Raw genomic sequence first — 6058 nt, 5'->3', positions numbered from 1 at the left:
AATCTTTGAAACCAGTTGATCAATCTGATATTCTCGGACACATCAATGGAGATTAAAGGCAAGGACCTCTGCTAGGATCTGCTTCCTAGCCCCTATCTTAAGGAAAGGTAAGAGGTAACATAAATCTTCTTTGGAAATGTAAAACATCTGAATGCTTTGCTTGAGGAAGATATTGCAAAAACTGAGATTTAACATCATCTACATCTGAGAGTTGTGAACCATTGGCTAGTAAGCCTGAAGCAGATACTGGTGCTCTTGCTATGCTCTAACTCCAACTACTCATGGCTTAGTTACACCATGATTTTAGGCATCTATCTCCACTCCAGGGGTGGAGAATTTATCATGTTCCCAGCTGGACGGTTGCTGCGGGGTGGGAAAGCCATTCAACTCTGTGGATGTGCGCTGTTTGTTGGAGTGAGCCCACTAATCATAGAATCACAGAATTGCTCAGATTGGAAAAGGCCTTAAAGATCATCGAGTCCAACCATGACCTAACCATACAACCTAACAACCCTCCGCTGAGTCATGTCCCTGAGCACATACTGATGGCTCTCCTTGCTGTGTGTCTTCTTACCATCTGAGAGTGGTCTGCAAAGTTCCAGTAGCTTCTTGACTTGGCCTCCCACTGATTTTGCATCTCCCCAGTGTTTAAAAAGGCTGCAATCTAATGGCAAAGACAGACTGACCTTCAGAGAGAAGAATTACACCACCACATTCTCATTAGGTCATCCGTCACAAAGTCATCGCTCCATCCCACCCACACAGAGCATCAGCTCCCCTCGATCCCACACAGTTACCAGTGTGGAGCAGGCCTACAGTATCCAATCAGAGGACCATGATTGCTGTTTCCCAGTCTTCAAAGGACTACAGATGGATGTACAGACAGCCACCACCTTTTTAAGACCACTGCACCTTTGTTCTCCTTTTAACAAGAGATTATTAACCTTGTTTTTTTTTTAAAAAGCACAGGTTGGAGGGCAGTTGTTTGAGCACTGTATTCCTGTTTGGCTACACACACTGCCCTTGATGCCAGCAGTTTACATCCTATCAAGGATTTAAGCTCTGCTGGGATTATGGCAAGGTTTTTATGACGGCTAAAAGCAGGGGTCACTCCAAGTAATTACGGCAGCCGCCCCCAAGGACACGAGCAGCTAACATGATTTATCACCACTGGCATCACAGTTCCCTGAGGTGCCAGGGAGCAAGGAAGGCTGAAGTAATGCTAATGGGATACCTGCAGTATTTCTAGGCCTCCTGCTCTCAGCCCTTTTCGCAGTGTTCCCTGGGAAGCTTCAGGCTGGAGGAAGGTTCAGAGAGAGGGGGAGCAAGAGTCATTATTTTGTGATACCCCACTTCCATCACTGCTCTCACAGGCAGTTCAGAGGCAGTGGGAAGAAGCTTGATGGAGCTAGCAGGATGCAAAGTTGTTTGTTCCTGCTGAGGATATTTACAGAGATAGAAAAACATCTGCATACCTACAACATGCTCAGGGAAGAACGGGTCACGGCTGCAGCACAAGTGAAGAAGCTCCAGGAAACTTTCCCAAACTTGTTTTTAAGGTAAAAACGTTCTCTGTGTTGTTATTTCACAGGTTGTAAACAGACTACCCAGTATTACAGTGAACTCTTGGCCTAATCACAATCCATATGTTTTTCTGCAGAAAATCCTCACCAACTTCTACCTGAAAGTGTCAAAAGAGTACAGGTTGAGAACCTAAGAGTAACTACAACCCTGTAAGATTCAGAAGGCCATGAAGTCTCTGATGACAATAACAGACACATACACAGTTGATCGTGCCCCATTTAATTTCACTGTTAGGTCTTCTCTACATACGCACACAGAGAAGAAAAATAATCCTATGGGTCATACTCCATTGTTATTAAGTCAGCTTCAAGGACCTGAAAGTTTCAGAATAAAAAGACCTTTTTTGTCCCTTTCCAGGGATAACTGCCTTACTGTTTGTATCATATGCTTCTCACTGTGTTTGTATGGACATTGCAAGGACACCTGTAGAGGAAAGCAGCAAACAGAGGTGAAGCAAGCCCACTCTGACCTGGAGCAGCACTGCTACAGAGGGAAAAACAGCTCTAATTTTGTCTCTAATTTGGGAATAACCTCATTCAAATGACAAATATGCTTCACGACTAATTACCCATTGAAATTTTCCTTAGAGTGCCAAAGCTTCCCACGGATGTTTTGCAGGAGACAAAGAACACAAAGGCGACGATATTTCAGGATTATTTTCCCACTGCTGCGAATTTAGCAGCTCTGTTGACAGTCCGTCATTTAGACATTTTTAGTTACCTCCTCGACTCACTAGATGGCAGCAAGAACCCACACTTCAAACCCTGACGGCCACTTTCAACCTGAGACCCTTGAAGTTCGCTGTCCTTTCTTGTATTCCCAGAAGGGGAAGGCACAAACCCAGGTGCTGGGAAGGATCCTGCAGGAAGAGCTTCCAGCCCATCTCAAATCAGTTTCTCCTGCAGGAAATACCTTCTTGGATCATCTTTGCACCATCAGCCTGTGGTTTCTTTAGCAGTTGGTTTTCTCAGCTGCAAGTAGAACAGCAGGGCCACACGCATTCGGTGTAAGAGTGCTCTGGCCTGTGCGCTCTGCAAACTTGCCACAGTTACCAACCAGAGCTTTGCTGCCTACTCAGCCCAGACCCTTCCCAGGGCCTTCAGCCTCCCCTCATCCCCAGCCACGAACCACTGCCTCAGTCTCTTCCACTCCACTCAGACTGCTCTCTCCCAGCACTAATCACAGGCAGCCTTTCAGGGGGCTTCCCTCATACACTCGTATCTCCATCAGTTCAGAGGCTTCTATTTCTTCTACCAGCCTTTATTTATTTACTTACTTATTTTTGTAACCACCTGTCAAGCTCCATCTTCACCTGAATATGGAGAGGAGTGCCCACCTGAACGACTGCTGGATGGTGGAATGCCAAAGTAGAACATGCAGGCAGACAGACAGTTCCTTTCATTTCATTCTGTTTTCAGTATTTGCTTACAGGCCACGGATGCCTTTTGTCACCCAACAGGCCATGCATTATGCAGCATTTCCCCATGCAATATCCCATGGCAGATCGCTTCCCAGGAGGATGACCGCAGCACAGCAAGCCCTCCCACATATCCCACTGTTGCTGATGTATTTGGTGCAGAAATAGCAACAAGGACTAGGGTGTTTAAAATGTATGGCAACAGGCTGAACAATACCTTGTAGCACAAGTGGGAGGTGCAATTAGGCTGCTCAAAGGTTTGCTTTCCCCAGCCCTGTTCTCTGCACAAGCTGTGCTGCCCACACCAAATCTTGCACCCTTCACAAGCCACTCAAACTAATGACAACATATTGGCTACCTGGAGAGATAATCTGGGGCTCTCAAGCTCTCCCTGAGTGAAGCCAAGGCAGTTACACTGGGATGCGTCATCATCTGTCTTAGTATCATAGAATGGCTTGGGTTGGAACCGACCTTAAAGATCACCCAGTTCCAACCCCCTGCAGTGGGCAGGGCTGCCACCCACATGCTGCCCAGGGTCCCATCCAACCTGACCTTGAATGCCTCCAAGGATGGGGCATCCACAGCTTCTCCAAACAATCTATTCCAGTGCCTCACAGTCCCGAATAGAAAAATCCTTCTAACATCTGATCTAAATCTCTTCTCGTTACTGTTTAAACCACTCCCCCCTCCTAACATTAGCAGATTTTTTTTTAACAAAGTTGATCTCTCTCTTGTTTGTAAAAAGTCTTACAGTTCTCGTCAGAGCCTTCCCTTCTACAGGCTGAACAAGCCCAGCTTGCTAAGCCTTTCTTTATAACAGAGGTGTTTCAGCCCTTTGATCATCTCTGTGACCCTCCTCTGGACTCACTCCAACAGCTTTCTGTATTTCTTGTGCTGGGGGCCCCAGGCCTGGATGCAGTACTCCAGACGGGGCCTCACGAGAGCTGAGTAGAGGGGGACGATCACCTCTCTCTCCTTGCTGCCCCCACCTCTTTTGATGCAGCCTTTCGAGCTGCAAGAGCACGCTGCTGGCTCGTGTCCAGCTTTTTGGCCATCAGGAACCTCAAGTCCTTCTCTGCAGAGCTGCTGTCAGTGAGTACTTCTCCCAGGCTATACTCCTATCTGGGTTTGCCTTGACCCAAGTGCAACGCTTGTCTTCGTTCCTCATTGAGCTTCATTAGATTCCCATGGTCCCACTTTTCAAGCTTGTCCAGGTCCTTTGGCACCAATTCCTTCTTTCCTGTCACTCTCTACTTATGCTCTGCCTTTAAGCAATCATGGCAGGACAAGATGGAGGTGAACCCTTTCCCTACAGCAACACGGTCCTTCTATTCATGCCATAAAAATATAAAACACCAATTCCCTTTATTCATCTCTTCAAGCTGCCTACCTCCTCCCTATTGTTTCTGTGTGCTGACAAGAGCTAGGGCAGAGAGGCCAAGCAAGAAGAGAGCAGGAACACACACAGGTGTGGCACAGGGTTACACCTTGCATGCACAGAGCAGTTGTCGGGAAGGAGAAAGGCAGGAGGCTGTGTAAATGAGTAGGGATTTGGATGACACATGGCCTGGTAATGAAAATAAAGTGATAGGGAAGGAGAGGCAGAGAATTTTGTCAGTGCTTAGAAGAGGGAGGACAAAATATTTGCATGCAGAAGGAAGAACACGTGAGGTGCCGTGCACAGAGCAGTGGTGCTTACTCCATACATGCAGGTGGCTCAGAGTCAGGCCTCCCTGGGCAAGGAGACTGGCTTTGCACTCCTGAGATTTTTAAGAGGTGTTTCCTCACCTTTATGGTTCTTGATCTTCTAAATTACACTGCTGCATGTCAAGGGCTAAAGATACCTTTTTCTTTTTTTCCCCCCTAAATAAGATATCATATGTGACTGCATATTCCAGAGCCAGGACATTAGAAAACATAATCATCATGTACTCTACCACTTATTGATAGACTCAGCCATAACAAAATACAAACCTCTCTTCTGGCAGCCTGCACCCGACTTACGGCCAAGCACAGCTCCAGTACAAGCCCTGCACCCTCCTGCAGTCTGTGAAGGTATCTAATATAGTTTCATTGACAGCTTCAGGAAGCCCTGAATGCTTCTGCTTTAAACCACTGCAGAACAACCTCATTTGTCTGGAGTCAGGAGGCTGAAATTGCTTGCCCCAGTTTTACTGCGTTTACATGGGCCATCAGCAGACCCAGATCCTGGCTTTCTAACATCAGTCTGTTTTGGTGCTACATGACAGTAGGATATTTCTTACAGTGTAAACCACTGCCATCCAAGCTTACTGCTATACACCATCCTATCCATTTCCAAATCCTTCTCCAAACCTCAGGATGCTCTGCATCCTCGATCCCTTTTATCACCAAGCCATCTCTATGAGAGCTCTCCCACATCTCCAAAGCTCTGCCAGCACTGCTCAACAACACCTGAAAAGCTGTGTTCTCCACAACAACAAGCTCCAGGTGCTCTATCAGGCCCATCCCACCACATTGCTGTCACCTCCCAACAGGCAGAGAGCTGGTCTCAGCTCCAGAAAAGCTGATCGTCCTTTTTCCTCACCAGCCTTGGCTCACATAACTGCACAGGGCCTGAAACCTGCTAGCACTGATCTCATATCCTTACTGCACTCAGCCACAGAAAGTGAACAGAAATACACAAATGCTATTTTCTACAGTCTCATAACTGTAAAGCCCACTTCCCAAATCCCTGACCAACAGGAGGGAGGCTGAAACATTCAGACATCATCTAGCCATACTTCGTGCTGTAAAGCTGCACAGCCATGTCAGGCTGCCCCCAGCTCCCTTCTCCCTCCTTTGTTCAAACTTCCAGCTCCTTTTAATCATTGCATTTATAGGAGCAGATGGGGGGAAAAAAATTACTTAGTTAAATGGAAATGGGCAGTCCTCTCATCATGCAGTCTACATGTGTTTCTTCTTCCTCGTTACGGTTGCTTTCTCTCTAGTAAAGACTCTCCTTCAAAACATGCCCTGGTGATGTTTCTGGTTCCTCCAGCCCCAGCTGGCCTGTGTTTATACTCCTTATCTGATATT

The 6058-nt window shown here is 46.8% G+C and overlaps 1 long non-coding RNA gene across 1 annotated transcript; it reads right to left on the bottom strand.

Annotated features, from left to right (window-relative positions):
• Window positions 1–574: 574 nt before the first annotated feature.
• Window positions 575–5810, bottom strand: LOC125691376 (uncharacterized). Its single transcript, XR_007376104.1, has 4 exons — window positions 5764–5810; window positions 1476–1681; window positions 1235–1297; window positions 575–664 (listed from the first exon to the last, which is right to left on the bottom strand). It is a non-coding gene; the product is annotated as an uncharacterized LOC125691376 (long non-coding RNA).
• Window positions 5811–6058: the final 248 nt, after the last annotated feature.

The sequence above is a fragment of the Lagopus muta genome, chromosome 3 (assembly GCF_023343835.1).
Source record: "Lagopus muta isolate bLagMut1 chromosome 3, bLagMut1 primary, whole genome shotgun sequence".
Taxonomy (NCBI): Eukaryota; Metazoa; Chordata; class Aves; order Galliformes; family Phasianidae; genus Lagopus; species Lagopus muta.
The sequence above is the reverse complement of the archived record's forward strand: the minus strand, read 5'-3'. Positions and strand labels throughout refer to the sequence as shown.